Here is a 12,585-nt window from a genome sequence, read left to right as displayed (position 1 = left end):
ACACACGCACACGCACACGCACACACACACACACACACACACACACACACACACACACACACAGAGAGAGAGAGAGAGAAAAACCCACACGCCATCTCAATTGCAGTGGAAGATGGGTCTACAACTGCAAACAAGCAGGCCTGAATAATGAAATACACATTAAATATAAAACAGACTTGGGGATTGCGGAGCCTGCAGTGCCACGGCCGACACCGGCGCTTCGCACACGGCGAGGAGGAATTAGGCTACGCTACGCGGCTGGATGTCTTCCATCCTCAAAGTGACAGCTGCGACCCCGTAATACACTCGGTATATTTAGAGTGTCATTAGAATGATTCAAGAGACAAACGTTCGTCCTAACATGAACTGCTGCATTGTCCTTCGTTGAACGAAAGCAGAATATTGGATTTCATCAATGTCATTGTTGAGAATCAACAGTGAGAAAAACCTTCTAATTCCTGAAAAACATTGCAGAGTGCAAAGAATTCAACGATGGGTTTAAAAAAAAAAAAAAAACAATGTCACAAACTCCAGGATATAGGCCAGTGTGTGTGTGTGTGTGTGTGTGTGTGTGTGTCTAGATACTGAAAATAGATAAAGGCCAGAGACACATTGTTTTTCCCAGATCCAGCGTGGAAGCCTTCCACCAGTGTTTCATGTGCAGCCTTGAGCAAGGCACTTCATCCTGTCTGGGTTGTAGTCGTCACTGCTCGGTCGGTTTCTAAAGAGACGGAGCGACGCTCACCGGAGGAGAAGATAATCCACAATACGCAGGAAAATGCCTAGAATTGTATTCTCAGCACGCCAAAGGAGTATGTTAGCATCCTTCCTAAAGGGGGCGTAGTTGTTGGTTATTGGGGACTAGCTGTTAGAAAGCTAATGTTAGCTATCTCTTAGCAAGCTACTTTAGCTAGCGAAGGCACTTGCAAACACAGTCCTACAGCTTTCTTTAATTATTGATCCACGTTTAACCGTAACACAAGTTGCATACTTCACCCTAACTTACAGAAATACAGTTACAACATTAGCTTCCATAATTCAGGCACGTGTTAAAGTAATCTTGGTAGCTTATTGCATTGGTAGTGATGGTGGCGGCCATATTTCTCTTCACTTCCATGCAATGCAGCCCAGAGAAACTATATTTAGTATGATCAGCTGGAGAATGTGGCTGCAACTAATGATTACATTCATTATCATTTAATGAGGGAATTTATTTTTCCTATATATATATATATATATATATATATACTGTATATCAATTGTTAAGCCTGAAATTGTGGCAAAGCTCCCAGACCAAAGGTATTCTTGTTGCTTAACTTGATTATGTGTCATTAAAGTGTTTTGACCACTAAACACTCTTAAACTCAAAAGTTATTCCATCTATACTGATACAAAACAGACCAAAGAAACAAATGTGAGAATCTGGAACCATCCGAATAATCCATCGTCAAAATTGTATTTGATAAATGTTCTTTCAATCAATGAATGATTTCAGCACCTGTTTCAGTACACGTGTCTTTGGCAAAATCACCAGACTTGTCAAAGCAGATAAACTCATCCGGAGGCCAGAGAAATCCAGTCCTGCCTTCCAGCGAGTGTCAGGAGGAGTTACAGCTACTGAGAGTGAAAAACATGGCTGCCATAGACTGAAGAGGAGGAAGAGAAGGCCACCAGACAGTCAGGCAGACGGTAGGTTTGAATTCGGAGATGGCACGTCAGTCAGAGACAGGCGGCGGGACGCATCGGGACACACAGCTGCCGTGACTTCTGTCCACGCATCGCCATCGTGGCCCCTCCCAACTTTGTGAGGTAAACCGCCGCCGTCCACTTACGCAATGTTATGTTTTGCTGCTTTCCCATGCGGTGAGTAGAGCGACACAATATCCCTCAGTATGCTCAGCTAGCATGGGCACTTCCTGCTATTCAAAGGCACACAGCGTTGAGCAGCAATAATGAGCCCATCCACAACAAGAGGCACAATGAAAGGCCAGTTTCAACCCCCCGACTGACAGAAAAACAACAGGATGCCTCTGAAGGAGGGGGGTTAGCAGTCCTGCATGGCATCAAACATTTAAATGGGCCACCACCACGTTATTTCATATTTCTCACGGCCAAATGCACAATTATGCAGGCTGCTTTGTTTGGGTCTAGTCTGTGTATGGGTCAGTGTGTGGTGTGCTAGGAAGAGAAAGATGCATTACGAAAAGAAAATATAGAACGATAGTATAAAAAAGATATGAAAAAGAACAAATAGTTTAAAAATAGAGTGCTGAGGCAAATGGTTAGCACCTGTAATAACAAGAATAAAGGGATGATGAATAGGTGGAATGAGTGGGAAAAAAACATGACGAGGGGGTGTCAGAAAATAACCACGCCACGAGGAATGAAAGGAAGGATGAACGGTCGGACGGATGTAACAAGAAAGTGTGATGAAAATGTTAGAGCGAAGAGAGATGAAGGAGGAGGAGGAGGAGGAAGCGGCCGTGACGACTGGAGGAGATGGAGATGGAGGGGGGGCGACGACGTGACTCCGAGGTGGGAGATCCTGAAAGGAAGGAGCGAGGAGGACAAGTTTGGTCATGAGATGATGATGTGGATAAGGAGGAGGAGGAGGATGGGAGGAAGAGAGAGGGGATGGAGCGGTGAAGACTCATTAGCCTACGTAAAGGCTGGAACATTAAGCCTTCCCTGCTCCACTGTTTTCATCTCCCTCTCTCTCATCCTTTTGTTCTCCAGAAATATCTGAGTGGGTGGGAGAGAGAGAGAGAGTAGCAGAGTGTGCGAGAAAGAAGGAGAGAGTTACAGTCAGTGAAGTGATGACAGAGTGAGGGGGAGAGAGAAGGAACAGAGAGACAGGAAGTGGATGACTGGTGAGCGGGCATGGCGTCTTGAGAACATGCTTCAATATGATATCGGCAGGACGCTATTTATTATGAAAAAACAACCTCAACCAAACACTTTCCATTTACATTTTATGTATGACATTCTACGCTAACCTCGAGAAGAAACAATGACATTTTTTTATGAAATTTAATAACGGGCTTGTTAAACTTCAGGGGAAATGGGCAGTGGCACTAAATCACACGGCAAAAGGTCATGCGTTTCCTGATGGAGGTGTTTAAATTGCCCACAGTTAAGGCAAGTGGGAAAATGACTACCCGGAAAAAGTCAGGTCACGGTGGAGCCGGAAAATGATAAGTCCACAGATCAAATTGTCCAAAGATTAAATGGCGACTATTGATTTTTGATTTAAAGACATTTTTCAAAAGTGTCCAAATTCTTGCTTCTCCATCGTGACACATTCCTCTGCCTTGTGTGATAGTAAATTAAGTATCTTTGTGTTTAAAGTCATTTAAAAACGTAGAGCGTGTAGGATTTAGGAGAATGTTTTCATATGATGACCGGAAACTCCGTATCGTTGTGTTTTCGTAACCTCTGAGCCGTTTATATCTACATAGATAGCAGGTCCCTTATTGGAGTTGGCCATGTCATCCTGGTGTGTTTCTACGGGAGCCCAGAATAGACAAACCAAACACTGGCTGCACAGACAGCCTTCTGTGTTTTTACCTGAAGGCCACCGTAGATTCTCTGACACGTTTGGAAAGGGAGTGGCGAGTGGACAGTTGGATGCAATCTGCAACCTCACCACTAGATGTCACTAATTCCTACACATTGCTCCTTTAAGAGGTGAATTTGGGGTCCCCACCCACTATTTTACAGATCAATTGATGTATATATTAACTGAAGTGTTTTGCCGAGTAAGGAGGAGTTATGTAATGAGGAGTAGGAGTAATGAGGTCCGCAGAGTTCCAGTTTTTAAATAAAGTTATTTAGATTCTTCTGACTTATTTGTAGCAACATTGAAATGGGCGCAACATCACCTTAACAGATAGAAATGATGGCCACAGCTGCAAACGTCAGATCCAAGTTTTAGAGGTATCCTTTACAAAACAAAAGAGGATTTCAAATGTCTAATTCAAAGAACAAGAAAGCAAAAAGTATTTGGTGGCAACATTACAATATAATCCTGACTGCAAGTAAACAAAATGGAGCCAACATTCTCACATCTAAAGTTGTAGCCAAACATGAGCAGCCATTCTAAATGAAAATTCTGATTTAATGATGATGTGATAGAAAGTATATAGAGACACGTTTTGGTCCGTGTGAAAACAGAGGTTTGGGAGGACGAGTGAGGTGGATGTTGAGAGATGGGAAAACAATAAACAGAGACATAATTCTGTGGAAACCAATCAGTGACAGCAAGCAGAGACACTTGATGTTATTCAGTTGAAGTCAAAAAGAGTGACAGATATTACATGAAGCAGCACAGTGGATCAATGTCAGTTCACACACACACACACACACACACACACACACACACACACACAGTGTCCATGCTTAAGGTGTGGCACGATTCCCCCGAGACACTGATTGCTGCGAGTCCACTACCGGGTCAAGGTGACGCGGTGCACAGGGGCCACAACGGAGGAGACAAACCAGCTGAGATGGGGTTTGACACATGCTGCTGATACGGGTGAAAAAAAAGAACCAGAGACACTAAACACTTCTTGAACCTTTCACCTTTAAAAACACACATGGAGACGCCCACGCGTTGAGCTGCTCAGACTTGCCGCAAAAATCCCTGAGAATACAATTAACGGCTGAAGCTTGAATGAACAGGGGCTCTTTCCACCACTCCCTACGTTCACAACAGAGATTCCCACATCTACATCTGCGCAATCCAGCGATCCATTCATCCAGCCATCCATCCATCCTCCCGCCCCGATTCCTCCGGCTCACCTTTGTCAGTGGAGCGCCTCGTCTGCCCAGGCAGTAAAAATCCTGCACCATAGTAAGGCAGATCCTAAACAAAAGGAGGAGATTGTAGGGGCACGGAGAGGAAAAAACAACCCGGGGGAGGAGAAGGGGGAAAATAATGAAAGATAGAGGGAGGGAATAGAAGGAAAAAGAGGGTGAGGGTGAGAGAGAGAGAGAGAGAGAGAGAGAGAGGGGTAAAGAATGACCCAGACAGGCAGAGAGCTCTCCACAATGTGAGCAGCGAGGGAGGGCGAGCGCCAGGTGTCGGTACGCATACACTCACACACACATACAAACACACACACACACACACACACACACACACACACACACACACACAGGCAGACCGGCAACTCTCTCTCTCTCTCTCTTCCTCCTCCACCTCCTCCCCCTCCTCCTCTCGCTCTCTGGCAGCAATAACTCTCCCTCATCCTCCTCCTCTCTCTTCTTTCAGCCATGCAGGGCAGAATTCCTTAACTCTTTCAAAGCCAGTGATCTCCAGTGCCGACTGATCTTTTCACTTTTTACTTATGCTAAAGAGGCTGAACGAGTCATCGTTTTTATAGAGATTGCAGTTTCAAAGAGAGGCATTTAGGATATTGAGATTGCAAAATTGGCAATTGTGAAGCTGCTTTAACCAAATATTCTGCCACTTTGGGGTAAGTTGCAAACACAGATTTTGATTGCGATGTGTTAGCAAACCGTTTATACTTCTATTTATACGCCATTCGGAGCCGGAGCGAAGTTACAATCCTCACTTTGATTTTTGCTCCGTTTTTGGTCTCCACCAGCTCTGGAGGGGATATCTGACTGTTTGTTCACCAGCTAACTTTGTCTGTCTGCCGCGTTCTTGGTTCCCACCGCCTTCCCTCAGACTTCCACTGACTCCAAAGTGCAGCGTTTCATGACTATCGTGGCAAAAATACATTCAAATTGCATTATTACCCCGATTATCATCAAAATATACTTAAAACTCTTAAAATGGCAGTGAAACATACTGGAGTCACTTTATATCGTGTAAACAAATATTTTTATATTTTATTATTTTTGTGAAAAATGATCTATAATCTTAAATTGCATGATCATAAATCATAAGGTCAGTCTGCATAAATACAAAGAGGAATAAATGAAACATTTATTTTTTTGGTTGTTTTTTATCGCAATCCACTATAAAATCCTACATTGTCCCATTACTCACAATATATGGCTAAAAAATGGCAACCATATCTTCAGTTCCGGCAGCCCAAAAACATTAACCTGCATAGAAAACAGTATCCCTGTTCAGACGGCACCTTTAATTAAAGACACCATATCTAGGTCACGCTAACGCCAACTGCTTCATATCAGTCACGCCTCAGCCGTGAACACGTCCCTTTAATCAAGCTGTCAACATTCACACAGAGTAAAGAGTTGACATGCATCCAGCAGAAATCTCAGCGTTGGATTGTGATTAGCGACTTCCTGCCTGGAAGACCATAAGGAAGCATACTCAGGAGGAAATGAGAAGGAAAAGGCCGTAGAGGGGCAGCAGGAAAGCAAGTAGAGCAAGAGTTAAGGGACACATTAAGACGAGAGCGAGACTTCCCACTATTGACGTTGTGATCAGAGAGTGGAGGAAGGTTAGACCGACGCATCGCGCTGCCCACCCACTCCCTACTGCTGGAGCCTCCATCTCTACAAACAAGGCCGCATGGGAGAGACGCGGCCGCCGACTCCGTTTAAATGTCGCTGTACTTCCACAAGGCGAGATGCATTACTCAGAGATGAGAAGAGGACCGCCGGCGATGTCAGCGGGACGTTGGAGGGTTCGCCATGGGAGTCCGACGGCTGACGGAACGCGTCTCATGTGCTGATTTTAAACACACACGTCGAGTCTTTCACGCAGATTCATGCCGATCATCAAACCAGAACCGATGCTCGACAAACCGAGACACGATTCGCCGCCGTCTCTCGCACACCAGCGTGCACTACGAGAGGACGTGCTTCACTGCGGTGAGGAACAACGTGCAGCCGAGCAAGAATACTCTTCACAGCATTGTGGGTGGGGTTCTTTTTTAAATCAGCAATTACAATGTCTCGTATTGAAAGTTTTCTTCAAAGTACTGCATGTTCTGTAGAAGGACAGGTGACAGAAGGAATAAAAAAAAAAAACAGAATAAACGGGCCTTTTTCACTCACCATGGTTGGAAAACAGTGTTCACGAAAACGATGACAAAATATGTTGGTCAACAACCTTTTTTTTCATGACGAGACTAAAATGACTAAATGAATGGCTTTGGCCCCAAATTAAGACGGAAAGCATTTTGACTAAGAGTAATGGCTAAAAAGTTGATGAAAATGTAATGACGTTTCATCAACTAAAAGGTTCGGAGTGGCTGTGGACAAAAACTCAAACTATGAGTGACACGTTGCCAGACTCCAAGGTGACCTTGTCTTGTCCAACACAGTTTGAAACTCACAGATATGCAATTCACACTGATATGTAATAGAGAAAATAAACAAATCATCTGACAGCTGTAAACTACCTTTTCCTCACTTTTCAAAATTGGTGATGATTACTTTTCTGCCGATTCAATTATAAATCAATGTATTAATATAATACTCTTAAACCCTGCTTCTCCCCAAATCTTTTTATTTAAAACGAGGTACTTATTCAGAGTGCAGTTAGTGACAGTGTGGGCTCCATGGCAGCTCTGACAGAGGGAGAAGCAGTGAGGGGGTGGGGCTTACCGAAGGGTCATTTGATGGAATTTCATTTGGAAAAGAAAGGAACTGCTGTTGCAATTCACCCTACAGGCTGGTAAAATAATCTATTTAAAGTATAATAAAGTGACACTTTATTATAGAGTTAAGTTGCTCTTGAATATCATGGATTTCAGCCACATCTCCGGCCCCAAACCTGACTCTCACATAGGAAAGCAGAAGAGGTTTCACACCGTCACGTTCTTGAGTCAGAAGGACTGGAAGGATAGATTCACTAGAGGCTCATGGGTATCTGTGACAAGGGCGGCGTGTGCATCAAGTGGCGGCACTGAACCATAATGATGGACCTCTAAGTGCCTCCCACACTCCACGAGATAGGAGAGTGCCACTGCTGACACTTCGGTCAAGTCACCCCCCCCCCCCACGGCCCTCTCGACGCTACGTCTGAATTGTCTTTGACCTTCATCACACTCTCGTTTTGCCACAGCTTTGTTGCCATGGTGACCCAGTGACGAGGCCACAGGTGCTGGCTGATGAGGTTGCCGGCTTCGTGGGCCGCGTCGCCCACCTGGTCGCCGCTCGTTATGCCGTCTGAGTGGCGGGAAGTGAGGAGCGGCTTCTCCTGTGCTCTGTTGCTTTGAGGAGGAGGCTGATGAGGGTGCAGCCTCCCTCCATGGCCCTCCATGTCCACTACTGGAGAAAAAACAACTCCACACTTAGTTTTCTAACATAATTAATGCATCTCCCGTGTATGCATCACCATAACAACTTTACCCAGACGATTCCTGATGTTGGTCAGTCGCCGGCTGCAACAAGGAAACCTGAGAAATAAATGTCAGCAGCCGATGGAAGGAAGCTGACACGTTGCAGTGAGGCTCAAAGAGTATGTATCAGGCTGTTGTCCTTAGTAACCAAAGGTCAGGCAGCTGTGCACCGTATTGATTCACTGATCCATAGTCTGCTTTGCCGTCTACAGTCTGCTGTGTTTACGCAGCATCCTAATGTTCACATTGAAAGCCGACTAAGACAGGCAGGGACTTTTCATGATGCACGGTGCGAGATAAAGAGGACTTTAGAGATCAATCTGCAACATAAGAATGACACAACAGGAATAATAGAACCAAACTGGCAGCTTTTTTGTTGATCAATCTATAAAAACACCGCAAAGGCAAAAGATTCTCAAATGTGCTCCCTTTTAAAAGATTTTCTGCAACGCTCTTACAATTTTTAAATAATGAATCAAGAAAGCAGATTGATGCCTAAAGAACATATTTGTTGTAAGTTGTATGCCTAAAGCATCAGCCATCAACTTCATAGAAAAACGTATCCATTACTTGGGCCAAATTTAACATCTTCTAATCTGTATCTTATTGGGCAAATGTAGGACTAAATATGATATTCCTCTGCATGTTTTCAAAGAACATGCTCCACTGAATTCCCTCCATTCATTTTTCTCCCCCTGGGTTCATTAATACAGGAAGGAAGAGGACATTCTGTGGAGCAGTAGGCGCCAATCTGTCGCTCGGTGGAGATCAGCCAGAATCGGCTCATATGAAGCTGCCGCTGCTCCTCCTGTCGCTCGTTCACCTGATCTGATAGCTGGAATGATTCATTTCTACACGCAGTCACTGATGTTCCCATAGCTTTTCCTTTGCATGCAAGGAGCAGCAATATATATGTAAATGTTCAACACCTGCATATGCATGTCCTTCCATTGCATTCATTAGATTTTACGGCATACTGATGACTGAAACAGATTAAATCACTCGCGAATGCCACATATACCTAGAAAAACAACAGATGCAATGTGAAAACAAAGGATTGTGCATTTATCTTTTCAATTGATTTTTCAAAACGGGGGTATAAGTGGCAGACAAACCAAAATAATTACTCAAATCTAAACCAAGAAAGCATATTTAATATTTCCCCTTGTATCTTCCTGTCATTTTAGCACATTACTAATTCATTTTGAAAACCCCAGAATGCAGCGGGGACGTTAACGCTCGGTCGGATCGATCCTCAGCATGTGAAGTGGACGGATAAATAAAAGGGGCATATGGAGAGCAGACCTCTGCCGAGGCCATTCATATCAATGAAGAGCAATGCTTAAATGTAATGGCTTCCTCTTTGGGCCCATGCTTCACCCTTCCAACAATCGTCAGGAATATCGGGCCAATAGTTGTATACATAACCACCTTGGGAATAAGTAGCCTGTAGCGTAATAATGGCCTGTGCTTAGAATCGACTTGTGCGAGGTATCTGGAAGTCACATTGGCCCAGCACAGGTGGGCTTATCTCCGATTTCAGATTGACAATAATTACAGTGCATTAGGCCTGACTGTTGTGTCACTCCTCGTGCCTTGGAGCTCAAAGCATGTATGCGGATCTGATGATCTCTAATTAGATTTCTCCTCCACCGTGGAAAAGGAGCCATCAGTTGGAGTGCTGTGATAAGGGGATCTGATTCCTGTCAAGCACCTGCTGCCTGTCAGACTTGTTGCTTACTGGAACATTTCCCCATCTGATTGAACGGAGGAAACACGGACGCTATCACAGCAGCGTGTTGTGGGACGAACCGATTTCTTTCTTTTTTTTATAACAGGCCTTTTTATCTTTTATGCCAAATGGAAAATGTGTATGAAGTTCGTACATCCATTCCTCAGGGCAGTGGTTTTCTTCACAGAAACAGATTATCTGACCAGAGGCTTGCTGTTGCTTTCACAACTAACCTTTGGTTCGATTCCATTAACTCTTGCTGGTTGCTGGGAGACCGTGATGGTTCTGCGTTGGGTTTACGTGTTGAAATGCAATTCAATGCCACACCGGTAAAGGGCGCTATGTTTTTTGTAAAGAATGACCGACCGACCGAGACTCTTGACGTATATCGTCGTTAGCCTCATTATAGCGTATTTGTTTACTTTCCGGCTTTAAACATCCACAATTTTTCAGAACTTGGTGTTTTATTTCTTTGTGCAAAAGCGACAAGGTGCAAACAATAAAACGAGGTGAAAACAATAAAAGTAGCCTTTTAAAAGTTTATATGGCGGTGTTTATGAGTGGAAACCGGATAGCGGTCCCCAGCGGATGTAGTTAGCGGACCAATCACAGCCAATGCCGCTGCGTTGGTGTTGCGTTGGTGTTGCGTTGCCTCGACGCGCCTCTAGGATTTTTGGGAGGTGCACGTCAGGCCCTTGCGTTGGACGTAAGGGGGGTCTGCAGGGACGTAAGGGGTCCGCAAGCACCCTTGCGTTGTGTCGACGCGGAAGCATAACTTGGCCTTTACACTACACAATTAGGGATGTCCCGATCCGATATTTGGATCGGATCGGCCGCCGATATTAGCAAAAAATGCATATCGATATCGGATCGGCCTGCACGGGAAAATCCCGATCCGGACTCCCGACCAGTTTTTTTTAAAGATTTGTGTTTTCCAGCACGCCGATGTAGTAATCCATTCCAGTTTTCTTCAGTTTTTCCCCAAAATCCGGTCCGCGTTTTCCAGCACACCTAGCACACACCTCGCGACCTGTCCAGCATCCCCTAAACAACAAAAAGAAGGACTTGTCTGTGCATGTCCCACTAAGAATTTAAAGTTATCGATAAAAATGTCAAAAGTTTGTGTGTGGTTAATTGACTATTTATTTTCTACTCAGGTTTTCTGTGTGTTTTGCTTTTTTTATACAGTTTACAATATTTGCACTGATGGCTTTTTAAGCCTTGGTTTACACTCTTGTTGTTCAAGAGCAGAGTACTGATGCCAATTCAGTTTGTGTGGTTAATTGACTATTTATTATTTTGTCTATTTTGTGTTTATTTAACCCTGTTAAGAATAAACAGGTCAGCTTCTCATTACCAACCATTGTGGATTATTCAAACTAACCTAATTAAGTTGGCTAGTTGTTCTTAAGAGTAAAACCCTTTTCAACATGAGTCTGACAACAAAATAAGTAAATATCTTTAATCTTTAATACATGCTTGGATCGGCCGATACTAAAAGCTACAATATCGGTATCGGATCGGAAGTGCAAAAAGCTGGATCGGGACATCCCTATACACAATGTCTCTTTTTGTCCATTTTTCTGTCATTTTCCACCCATTTATGACACATGAGGTCCAGCTGCTGTCCTGATCATTCATGCTAATAATCACTTATTTTTCATGAGCACTAAATAAAACATTAGCTGCAGCAAAACGCACATGACTTACTGTCAGAAGAGTGTGAATGGGACAAGCTTCACCTTGTCTGCTCGAGTGTCACGATCAAACCCGTCTCTCGGAGATCTTATTAGTCATGCAACAGCTCTCCGTCCAGTCAGCCCAACCTTTCAACCCGGTTCTCACTTCCCAGTCCAACCGGTGCCATAAACCGTAACTCCAGTGTCAGGCTGTTGACTTTGTTCTAAATCCAGACCAATGGATAAGAGAAGAACACGGCAGTCAAAATGTCCCCAATAACGCCACAAAAAGCAACCTCTCCATTTTAGAAAAGTATGGAGCACAAAGTAATATCAGAGACCATGAGGGGACGTTTTCCTTCTCGCTCACATTTTAGCTTCCCAGTCTGGTGTACTTACATGAAACTGCTGCAGGCAACAGTAGCAGTTGGGCCGCTTTCTAAAAAACAACAACAAAAAACACCTAAAATGCATACACTGGTTTAATGTCTTAATGGAAACACTCGCAGCATTTTCTCATATGTAAACACTGCTGCTGTCGTTATTGCGAGACATTTATCCATTTCCCCGTTTAAACAGCCTGTATCTCAGAGCGTGAGATTTAACTCGCTCTCAAGTGAACGCTCGCTTCAGATATTAAAAGGTGTCTGATTAATGGCAGAGCGGTCGGAGCAAGAGAGGAGAGCGAGCGAATTTGAGACTGACTCATCTATTAATGAGTGTCTGAAGACAAAACCCTAACATAAATAAAACATGAGAAAAGAGTAAAATGCACACGACTCTCTGAAACTTAATTTTGCTTAATGGAGCGATGACGATGAGGCGTGACAGTCGCTCCAGACTCTCCGACCAATAAGCTGTCGGTGCATATGATACTTACAGCTCTGTG

General features: G+C 44.0%; 1 protein-coding gene across 6 annotated transcripts in view; it reads right to left on the bottom strand.

Moving 5' to 3' along the window:
* Window positions 1-12,585, bottom strand: part of tanc2b (tetratricopeptide repeat, ankyrin repeat and coiled-coil containing 2b) — a gene marked incomplete at its 5' end in the record, with an annotated part of 118,639 nt that overhangs the window by 79,334 nt on the left and 26,720 nt on the right. Inside the window, one exon of one of the 6 annotated variants that reach the window (XM_084039522.1) lies at window positions 4,801-4,934. The exons of the other annotated variants lie outside the window; for them this stretch is intronic. Of the gene's footprint in view, window positions 1-4,800; window positions 4,935-12,585 lie in introns of those variants that run through there. 6 annotated transcript variants of the gene reach the window in all.

The sequence above is a fragment of the Eutrigla gurnardus genome (genome assembly GCF_963514095.1).
Source record: "Eutrigla gurnardus genome assembly, chromosome: 22".
Classification (NCBI taxonomy): domain Eukaryota; kingdom Metazoa; phylum Chordata; class Actinopteri; order Perciformes; family Triglidae; genus Eutrigla; species Eutrigla gurnardus.
This window is presented reverse-complemented; position numbering and strand designations above follow the sequence as displayed.